This window comes from Protopterus annectens, chromosome 3.part0, assembly GCF_019279795.1.
Source record: "Protopterus annectens isolate FY-2018-M chromosome 3.part0, PAN1.0, whole genome shotgun sequence".
Taxonomy (NCBI): Eukaryota; Metazoa; Chordata; order Ceratodontiformes; family Protopteridae; genus Protopterus; species Protopterus annectens.
The window spans coordinates 262,404,843-262,417,048 of NC_056731.1; the positions used below are offsets into that span (position 1 = coordinate 262,404,843).

Consider the following 12,206-nt stretch of genomic DNA (forward strand, 5'->3'; position numbering starts at 1 on the left):
TTTCAGCAGTCATAGCATCATAGGATCATAGGATGTTACTAGGCTATTGGCCTAGAAGCCCTTATAAGCCTATCCAAGAGCATAGCCCATGTTTAGACAAGCCAGCACCCAAAGCCCCTGTCCAGCAGGGACACAGGTGGAATCCCAGGGGTGTGTTTTCTGTTTCCCATCCAGTTATCCAGGTTGCGCTTAAAAAGGGATAATGAGGTGCTCTGCTTTCTGTGGAGAGGGAGACTATTCCACAAATGAGGGAGTCCCTGGGACATAAATCTGTCCTGCCAACAAGTCCTATTGATGTCTCAGAGCAGGTTGAGGTTGCGCATATGGGTTACTTAAGTGGAGCTTGACTTACGGAAAGGCAGCAGTCCCGTCAAGGCAGGGTCTGAGATTGCTTTGTATGCCAGACAGAAGTCACCTCTGAGGAGTCTGTATGAAATTGAGTAGAGGAAAGGCAGCAGTCCCATCAAGGCAGGGTCTGAGATTGCTTTGTATGCCAGACAGAAGTCACCTCTGAGGAGTCTGTATGAAATTGAGTAGAGGAACAGCACTTTTAGCCTATCTGTGTAGGGCAGATGTTTGAGGCCCTGGATTCTCCCGGTGAGGAACCTGTGTGGTCTCTCCATCTGCTGCATGTGCTTTGTGAGGTACATGCCAAAGGGGGGGTGTTGTACTCAATAACTGGCCTCATCATCTTGTTTAACCAACCTGGAGTTGTATTTGTTGCTAATTTAGATTGAGGTACTTCCACCTTTAGCCCCTGTCTATGCTGCTGTTGGTCTAATTGTGTGGAAAGCACTGTAGCCTTGCACTGCCAGAATACTTTCTGTGGCTTTAAACAAGTCTTGGAAACAATACAAATGGCTACATTCCCAAGAGTGAGAAGAGCTTGTAGGGTGTGGAGTTTCTTGCTTAGTCTCCTAGCATTGAACAGTATCACCTTAAGGTTGCTTTGATTTTTTTTTTTATTATGTTGGTAGTTTTGTCATTTTGACATTGCTTAAAAAAGGCTCTAAGGGGGTGGATAACATTTTAGCCAATATACAAAAACCTGGGTGGGACAGTTGGAGACCATCAAAGCAACATGGTCTGTTAACCAGACACATTGTCCCATGCTGATAGATATTGGTTTCCTCTGGAGTGATACCAGAAGCTAAGACAGTTATTAAAATCAATAATTTTCTGTTCATAGTGTGGCATCACCCTTGATGAAAAAAGAATGCTTCTCAATGCAAGGCCTGCACCTGTCTGTGACACATATTCAGAGAGATCCATAATGTCACTTTTCAAACAGTCCATTGAGGTATGCCTCAGATCATTTACACCCACATGGACTATAATAGAATCATATGGGTACCTGTGGTACAGTGACTTGAGTGTGTGCACAATATTGCAGTTCCTAGCTCCAGATACACAACCATTATCTTCTCCTTACCAGCCTGATGAGAGGGGCATCATACATAGAATCCCCCATGACAAGAGAGCTAGTTAAAGAGTTTGCTTACCTTATGGGCTTTGCTCCTGAGGGCTCATTCGATGTAGGTTTATGTGTGATGTTAAGTGTTGCTTTTGGTGTGTGCTTTAATGATGCGGCTGAGGTAATCTAACTTTAATTTTTCTAAACTAGCTAAAATTTCTGTAACTTTTAAATCATTGTCATATAGGTTGTATCTGTTTTTAACCAAAGTTGGACAGATTCATTAACATCTACACTAAGTGTGCACGATCTATATTCAAGAACATCCATACCACATTTGTTGTTTTTTCCAGTCAGTCAGGAAGATTACATAAAGTGTACATGTAGTCTGCACTTTGTGGTAATCTTTATAAATCCCCCTTGATATTTCAGGCTGTAAGAAAATCAATAGGAAAACTAAAATTAGGAGGAAGATAGTATGAGTTACGCTTGTGTTGCCTGTTAACTCAGAATGGTGTACGTTTAGTTTACACTTAGTGTAGGTATTAATGAATTCCCAGGGTATGTCTAGTTTGGTAAAATTATTTAAATTGTATATGCTTTTGTATTATTTTTGAAGACTGTAAAATTATTGTTCTTAAAATGTTTTTGTACTACTTTGGTGTTTTTCACTCTGGGCCTTTGCTGAAAGCAGACACCTACAATTAGACTTTCCCAATAATCAAATCACAATAAATGTTGTTTGTCATTTCAGCTTTTCCCGGTTAGGGGTCGCCACAGCAGAACTCCGGTCTGCTAATGATTGGCAGTAGATTTTTTATGGTGCCAAGTTGCCAGCCCAATGCCCAACCTTCAGCGAAGGCACGCCCATTCACGCATGTCTTTCGGAGGCCACTCGACCGCAGGGAGGACATGCAGACTCCACACAGGAAGCACTCAAGCCGTGAATCAAACAGGAGAACCACTTGCTGTGAGGCAACAACGCTACCGTTGTACCACCATGGCTTAATCAAATCTCAATAAATAAATAAAATATATAGACACCTACAGACCAGTGGATGACAATATGTTATATTCCTAACTTTACCTTTTACTTATTATAGGATTTATTTCCTGCACAGGAAATAAAAATTCAGCCTCTATACTGGCTGCTAGACTGAATGAGCAAAAAACTAGGAAAATTGGACAGGTATACATTGAATGATTGGTAGCCTAAGTAACTACAGCAAAGTTGGCTTATTCACTACTTATATTAGTATGTCTTCTGTTTTGTTTTTAGATATTTATTTTCTTCCTTTTTTGTATTTTTAGTGTTTTTTTCTATTCACACTCCCAAATATTTCATCATTGTGCAGTCAAACTGTTATAAAATCTACAAAGCCCATGATAGGACAGTGTAAATGGCACTTTTTGCTAACACAAGTTGCCATTTATCATGTGATCTTATCTGTTTGCATTATTTCTTTATTTGAACTTCTAATGTTACAAAGCAAAAAAGAGTTATTACAGTGCCTCAGACTATGCCACACTCTTGGTGCAAACATACTGCTAATGTCTATAAAATCTGCATAATAAACTTTTCGCAGTACATAGAATTATCTTTAACACATTCTGCTGCAAATTTGTTAGAATCTTGTAGGACAGCTATTGTAGTACTCGCCACGAAGGTGGCCCTGCCACCAACACAAGGAACTATTGACTAATTGTAAAATAAAGGCACATATCATTATGGAGCTAATAATCAATTATATTAGGAAGTTATAAGCCCTTGATCCTTACCAATATGGCTCTGTGAAAGGTAATGTCTTGTCTATTAAGTCTGATGAATTTTTTTGAGAAACTACTGGAAGCACTGGATGTAGTCTAATCAGTGCACACTGGCTACCTGGATTCAGATAAAGCCTTTAATCCATCTAAATGTTAAGCATTATGTAGTTCAGAGAGCACCTTCACAGTTAAGGTTGGAAGAATGCTTTTCTCAAAAAGGCAGATCATCGGTGACATCCCACAGAGTTCTGTTTAGCACTTCATTGATGTCCAAGCCAATGCCAAGGGTCTCTGGTTGATTAAATTTGCTAATAGCTGCAAAGTTGGGGCTGTCATTAGCTCACTAGACACAATCGATATACACCAAAGCACCTACCTGACACAAATCTCTCATGTCAGAGCCACAGTCTTATTCTCAATGCAAAGAAATGCAGTATTAGTCCTTCAGGAAGCAATAATACCCCTGTACCTAACTCATAAATAGTAACTCCTAAAAATAAATATTATGAGACTGAGGTACATCCATGGACAATGAAGTTTATTTTGATCACCATATATCAACTTTTGTTAGGAAATGCTACCTAGTATAATTAAACGAAAACTCTTACCCTAATCCTAAAACATACACTTGCATTTACAGTAAATCTCTCCCTTTACCTAACCCCTATTCTAACTGGGAAGCGGGGCCCTTGAGCCTAGTGTCACTCTTCCTTAACTTCCCATGAACTGTATTGATGCAAGTTAGGTGTAGCATATAAGTAAAACACTATCTATTGCTTCCCTGCTGGATTTTTGTCAAGGGAAACAATATTTTGACTTCTTTATAGAACAATTTACTTGTGAAAAGGTCTCCAACTTCCTCTATTCCATATATTTAAAAGAGGCTTTATTTGAAGATTGTGATGTAGTCTAAGAAACTGGATTGCATATACATCAAGTTATATTTAATTTGTGTGTTTGTACTATGTTAAAAATGTTGATATTTTATAAAATGCGTAGACATGCAGAGTACTATAACAAGTTGATGGACCAAATATATTAATCTGTTCACATGAATGTATCTGTGTATATATGTGTGTGTGTTTGTGCGTGTGTTTGTGTGCATCAGAGAGAGAGTGAGAAACAAATTAAGCAAGCACTCAAACTACATGGAAGCTGCATTTGATTCCAGCTCACCCTAATTTTAATCAGCTAAATATATATTTTAACTGCAGCAGCACCTGTAATTGCCATCCAAACTGAAAGAGTCATTTCTTCATAAAGTGCTAAGAATGAGACAGTTATTATTCAGAACAGAACAAACTATTTAGTGCTCACCAAATATGATTTACTTAGCAAAATTCTGTTTCAGTTCTCACATGCACATTTTTGGACTTCACTTAATGAGCGAGGTGCTAACATGTTTCCTATTATGCTTCCTTGAAAGTAGCCAAACACCAGCACTATTTTACCCACCCCATACAGATTCTGTGTAAAAAATAATTTGGAGTGCAATGAAAAACTACTGCTTTCACCCTAACTTCTTTCTTTTCTTACATGCACTCATTTTACTGATATCACATTTTTACTACCACCACTACTACTGCTACTATCCCTACTATTATTATTACTACTACCACTGCTACTATCACTACTACTACTGCTAGTCACTACTATTATTACTAATACTGCTACTGTCACTACTATTACTACTACTGTTAGTGTCACCGCTATTAATACTACTGCTGCTACTATAACTGCGATTACTAATACTGCTACTGTCACTATTATTACTACTGCTATAACTGTCACTGTTACTGCTAGTACTGCTACTACAGCTACTGTCACTACTATTATTACTGCTGTTGCTACTGTTACTACTAAGGCTACTGTCACTACTATTATTACTACTACTGCTGCTACTATCACTACTATTACTACTGTCACTATCATTACTAATGCTATTAATGTCACTACTACTATTACTATTCTTGCCACTGCCATTATTATTCTTACTACTGCTCCTGTCACTATTATTATTATTACTATAGCTTCTGCTGTCACTACTATTGCTACTGCTGCTACTGTCACTACTATTATTACTGCTGTTGCTACTACTACCATTGCTAAAATGACTGATAATGTTCGTAGTATTACTAATACTAATAATACTACTACTGCAACTCTTACTGCAGACCGATGCTGCAGCTAGCATTGGTACCGCTACTTCTTCTATTGCAACTACTACTGTTACTGCTACTACTGATGCTATTATTACTGTTCCTGCTGTTTCTACTGTGTCATGGATGAAAAGGATCCACAGACTAGCCCACATACCTTTTAAAACATAAATAAATAAGTAAATGCATAAAATAAGTAAGCCTACAACTTTGCCTGTTTTCTCTCCCTTTCACTATTTCTTTTCTTTCTTTCTTTCTTTCTTTCTTTCTTTCTTTCTTTCTTTCTTTCTTTCTTATCTGTTACTTAAGGACATTGCCTAGCTCTTCTTCTGGTTCATCTTTGTGTCCCACTAGCAATACTATTATGATGCGTGATGACAATATTCTTTTCTACAGTCTTTGGTATTTGGGGTGGCTAGTATTTTTGGGTTCCTGTTAGATGACTGAAGACGCATTCTATCGAATGCGTCTTGGTCGAACTTAAAACAACGAAAAGGCAAAATAGCGAAGTGGCTTTTAAGCGAATTATTTTCCAGGGAAAGAATTTGCTTGGCCGCTTCCGTTACTTCACCGTTTTTGGCACTGTAGTGGGATCTCGAAGTTGGTATTTTTAAGTAGGGGGGTGTGGGGGGCAAAGCCCCCTACTTTATATATCTTTCAAATTTTTTTTTTTTTGGAAGGGAAAAAAATCACTGTTCTGAGCTTTCAAGATTGTAAGCTTTTGCTTACATGGGGTCGATTATTCATCGTTCGCTTTTTTAAGTGTTCAGTGATATAAACACTTTTTTTCCATATTATACAACAAAAAATAGAAATGTCTGAAAGGGCTGTTGCAGCTGGTAATGCAGTTGCTCTAGTGCTATATTATTACAATAGCTTGTCAGTCAAAGATCCACTGTTATGGTATAATCTTGAGTAACCGTATGTTAGTGGTACAACCTCACATAAAACAAACATACAAACACTGAATTCCAACTGCAGTCTAGGAGTAGGTTGGAGTCAAAGCACCGACACAGACTCAGGTGTGACACACTTAAACATTGCACACTTTATGCTCTTTGCTCATTTAAAGACTATGCAGAAGGAAGTCAAAAAGCTGGAGAATAGCAAATAATAGTTTTAATGCTCTTTGGTATGAATGGAGGACATTATTTTTGGTTCTTGTCATCTTGCTGCTGCAATCAAATATGCTTGTAGAATTTCTCTTTCGTATTCACAAAGATCTAAGTGAGGGCTGTCCTTAACAGGGACAGAATATAAAATTAAATACAAAACATTCTGACGGTACTCTTATTTTTAGTACCACTTAGAAAACATAGTTTGTTTGATGTATTTGTGTCTGCTAGTCATTTGTGAAATTATATTTTGTTGTTAGTCTTTCAGCTATTCTTGCTGTCCCATGTTTCCTTAGTGTAATTACAGCCAATTCCTTTTGTTAGAAACCATATTCTACTCTAAGTGTCTGCACACAGGAACCTGATAATCTGATATCAAATAACTTTTTAATTCACACACATACTGGTTTCTAAAGGGATATCACAAGGGATAATTGGCTAAGCTTAAAATGGCTCACAAGGGCAGTTAGCTTAGTACTAATCTATGAACCTATGAACCTATATATGGGCATGCTAATTCCTATATTAATTTGTAAAAATTGAGGTGTTTCATGCAATGCATATGCACGGCATTGTTTAGACCTAGTTGTAGCTGGCAGTAAAGGTATGAAACGTAGTCTTTGGATCATCTCTAAAGACCACAGATGAGGTGGGTATCAGAGAAATGTTTGGCAGGGGTGACTGACTAGACTATTAGAGAATAAGCAATGTATAATTTTGTGGGATCAGGACTTGGGGACAGAGAATGCACTAAACTATTTGAAATAACAGTGTAATCACTGAATTGTGATTCAATACTGTGTGGGACAGTGGTGAAGTCACTAGTCTACTTTTCAGAATTGCACCATATGGGTCTTTGGCCAGAACTATTGTTACTACATTTTTGAGAAATACTCTACTTTTGATATGACTTGGGCAGAACGAACCAACAATCTACACATGATTAACATATTTTACTTTGGTTATCAGGAAAATGGTATTACATTTTATGATACTCTAAGAAAGGAAGTCTGGGGTACAGCTTGGAAAATAAGTTAAATAAGGTTTACCTGGTTTGGTTGGCATTAGCACATCTAGTCATATTATCGTGGCAGAGCTTTATGGGTAATGTTGAGACTTTTTGCAGACTGGATTTAATTTTGCAATCCTGCATTACATTTCACTATGCTATGGTACTATAACAAGTATTAGCAGTGACAGGGTGGGGAGACTTGTGTTTACAGCACAGTCTCCAGTCTTTACTATAGTAAGGGGTACACCAGATAAGCACAGGTAACCTGGCTGGCACTACTGTTCTGGCATTCTTCCTTACATCTGTATACACAGAAGTAAGTCCTTTAGATTTTGTAACTTGCACCTCTGGAGAAGGCCGTGTGTGTGTGTGTGTGTGTGTGTGTGTGTGTGTGTGTGTGTGTGTGTGTGTGTGTGTGTATATGTTTTTGTCTGTCTGTCTGTCTATCTATCTATCTATCTATCTATCTATCTATCTATCTATCTATCTATCTCATACCTCTCAAATGTCCAAATTTTCGCAGCAAGTCCAGATTTTTGCCTTGTAATTTGGTCTGTTCCTCAAAACAAAAAAGAAAAATGGTAACACCCACCAGGGCAGAATCGAATGAAAAACTTTTGATACCACAAAGTCCAGCAGCCAAACCACGAAGGCTGCTGGACTTTGTGGTATCAAAAGTTGTTCCTCAAAACAATTTGTTGGTTTCTGCAAATAATTGAGGGCTGAAACCGTTAAACAATGAGAGAAATTTAAATTCCAGACTTTCTATCCTTCAGAAAATGTATGCTAGTGCAAAACACATTATTGTAGAAACTGTTTAAGTTTATATGAACAATAATTACAGTCTGCCACTGATTTTGGGGCTTTGACCCCCCCCCCATGGTTTTTGGCTTTATCCAGATTTCTTGTGATAAGAGGTTGAGAGGTATGATCTATGTATGTATGCTAGCTACCTCTCTAGCTATTAAACATTTAGCTATTCTGTGTGTATTTATTTATAAAATATGTATTTATTATTTATTTATTCACATTTGATTACTGGGAAAGTCTGACTGGGTGGGTGCCCATTTTTAGCAGAGGCACAGGGAGAAAACCTCCAAAGTATTACAAAAACAATTTAAGAAAAATTATTTTACAGTCTTCAATAACAGTACATAAACACCTACAGCTTAAATAATTATAGCAAATTAGACATAATGTGAAAACATTGGCTAAAATTTAGATATAAATTATATGACAATGATTTCATATTTATAGAAATTTTAGCCAGTTTATAGAAAGAGAGTACTGACATGTAAGGAGTTCCAGTAACATGGTATGAGTACAGACCATGCACAGAAGATTTGATAGCTGTGTGGACAGAGAGGAGTTTTGGGTCATTGCACTGTAATGACTGATTAGGAACATAATTGTGTAGAATGATATTTAGTGCTGGACAAGCAGATGGATCCTGCATAATTTTGCAGGTGGTAAGAAGCTGTGTATATGCTAGTTGATGGAGTAGGTGTATCTAATTTAGGCTTTTTAGTTCTATACAGTGGTGGGTTCTAAAAGGGGCATTTGCTGCGAATTTAGCCACTTTATTGTAGCACTGTTCAAAATTTTATTTTGTGTGATGTCTGGAGGTTAGTAAGGATGGGAGTGACATAAAATAGTGAGGGAAGGAAGTAAGACATGGGAAGTGTAGTTTTAGTTGTTGGTGAGAAAGCTTTTGGCTCTGTAAAGCATTCCTAGTTTTTGGAAGTGACATCAAAGTTTGTAGTATTAAGAGAGAGGGTTTTACATTTTGTTTTTTCATGAGAGAGGGATTTGGGGAACTACTTTTTTTTTTGGGGGGGGCTGTTAAATCTTCCTGAGTAATTTTTTTGAGATGTGACAGATTGTCAGATGTGCATATGAGTGTGCAGTCATCTGCATACTGAATTAGGGAGGCCTACTGTGTGAATGTGTGGAGAGTGTTGGTGAGAATGTTAGAGGACGGGACCAAGGATAGATTCGCCAGTGGTGACTGAAAGGTATGGAGATAGTGTGGAGTGCCATTTTACTGACTGCTACCTATTGGACAGGTAGCCTTTGAACCATAGAAGGGTGAGATGAGATCCACCTAGTTAGGATATTTCAAATAGAAGTTTCCTGTGACAAACTGTGTTGAAGGCTTTAGACAAATCTAGAAATACTGAGGAGGCTGGTTTGCTATTATCTCTTGCTTTATTGACAGCATCTATAAAGGTCAGAAGTGCAGTATTAGTACTATGGGAGTGACAGAACCCATATTGTGTGGGGAACAGGAGTTCTTCTTGTAGGAGATAATTTAGAAATTGTTCTCAAATAAAATTTTTCAAGTATTTTAAAGAAGGGGGATAAGAGTGCTATAGGACTAAAATTAGTAATGTCTGTTGAATTTCCTCCTTTGCATAAAGATATACTGTAAGATTTTTTTCAAGAGAGAGGAAATGTAGGATTCCTGGACTGATCTATTTATAAGGCTTGAGACAGCATGGGCAATGCTGTTGGTTGCTATTTTAATGTATTTACTTGGGAGGTCATCAGATGAAGTTGAGCATGGTTTGAGTCTGTTTAAAAGTAGTTTTATATTGGATGTGGGCACAGGTTTAAAGGAGAAAGTGGATGTGCTATGTAACTGTTGGGCAGGGTTGGGATTGGATGACGGGTAATTCTTTAGTAGGGGCACTATGCTATCTTTGAATAAAGAGTTGAATTCTATTCCAGTTTCAAGTAGTGAATTATTGGAAGAGGGGTTAAGGTAGAATTTTTACCCAGGATGTAAGTTTTTTTTAATGGCTGACCAGAATTTTTCTGGCTGTGTGTACGATCATTATGAAAGTTGCTATAAGTATAGTTTTTTTATCTTCATTTATTTGCTTTTTACTATGGTTGTGGAACATTCTGAAGTTTTCAGGATATGGTGGTGTTTTACATTTTTGCCATTACTTCCACACGTTTTCTCTATCTTGCATTAGAATTCTACTTTTTGTGTATAACCAAATTATATTATTTGTTTTTAGTCTCCTCCTTCTGGGAAGTACAAAGCTATTTAAGATATTGAGGAAAGTTTTATTGAATTCATTTACAGCGTCATCTAAGGGAAGGATTTTTAGGATATTCCAGTTCTTAGATAATAGGGTAGTAATGAACATTTCTGGGTTAATCTTGGACACGTTGCATGTTGTTTTATAAGCATGCTACTAAACTGGATGAATGAGATGTCTGATTATATAGACTGGGAGATGGTGACTGAAAGAGTCTGACATTGTATGTGTGGTATGACAGTCTGATACTAGGATCCAGTCTAACAAGGAATTTGATGTCTTTATATAGGTTCATAGGTTGGTACCAGGCTATCAGCCCTAGGGTCTATACAAGCCTAGCCATAACAATTCCCTGGCTATTTCTTCCCACACTATTTACTTTTCTGGACCCCTGTCTAGCAGGGCGACTGACGTGATCCCCGGGGTGAATTTCCTTTCTCCCATCCAAACGTCAAGGTTCCTTTTGAAGAGGGCCAAAGAGGCACTCTGCTTGACATGCATGGGCAATCTATTCCAGAGTCTGGGGAGTCTCTGGGTCAGGAACCTATCCCTCCAGCATGTTTTGTTTATTGTGATGACAAGGTTTAGATACCTGGAGCATGTGGCTCTGAGGGACTGGGATTTCTTTAAGTGTAGCATGTCCAACAGCTCTGGGTTTGACATGGCCTTGTATGTTAAGCAGAGATCGCCTCTGAGTAGACAATATGTGACAGAGTATAGCTGGAGTTTTTTAAGGTGGTCAGCATAGGGCATCTGCTTTAGGCCTGTGATTCTTTTAGTGAGGTATTTCTGCGGCCTTTCCAGTTGTTGCAGATGCTTTGAGAGGTACATACCAAATGGGGCATTGTATTCTATAATGGGTCTAATGAGGGATGAGTACAGTGGGACAATGACCTCCTTTTTTCTGGATGAAAAGCCCTTAGTGATGAGGTGTGCCACATAGAAGGATTTCCTGACTGTTGTGGCGATGTAGTTATCGAAGGTGAGACCACTGTCCACCTGTGTCCCTAAGTCTCTTATCACACGTTTGGTGTTTAGTGTACTGCCACCTATATGGTAATTCACAGATACATGTTTTTTCCCAAAGGGGATAACTATACATTTCTTGGCATTGAGCTTGAGCCCATGGCTCTGGCACCAAGCATCTGTTTCTGTAAGGCCCTTTTGTAGAGTATCCACATCATTTGGGGATTCAATAATGGCTCCCAGTTTGCAGTCATCTGTGAACTTTGTTAGCCAGAGTCCCGTAGTGTTGGCCTGTACTTCAGAGAAGTAGATACCAAACAAGAGTGGTCCCAGGACTGAATCCTGAGGTACTCCACTTGCCACTTGTCTGGAGCTGGATTTGGAGTTGGCTACTTTTACAGTGTGGGTTCTATCAGTAAGCCAGTTAACAACCCATTGGGTGATGTAAGGATTAATTCCCAGCTTAGTAAGTTTATCTATGATTCCAAAGTGAGGGATGGTGTCAAAGGCATTGGCAAGGTCTAGATAGGCTGTGTGCACCACCTTACCCTTGTCCATGGCTTTGGAGACTGATTCGAAGAAGTCAATCAGGTTCAGGAGACAAGATCGGCCCTTCACAAACCCAAACTGGGTGAGGTCCAGTGTTTGAAGGTTGCCAATGTCTTTGTTTATAGGTTCCATGATAATACGCTCCATGGCCTTGCAGATAAGGTTTGTCAGACT

At 38.4% G+C, this 12,206-nt stretch overlaps 1 pseudogene; it reads right to left on the reverse strand.

The window, feature by feature from the left end:
- LOC122796825 overlaps positions 1-5,495 on the reverse strand; it is a 103,270-nt pseudogene extending 97,775 nt beyond the window's left edge.
- Positions 5,496-12,206: the final 6,711 nt, after the last annotated feature.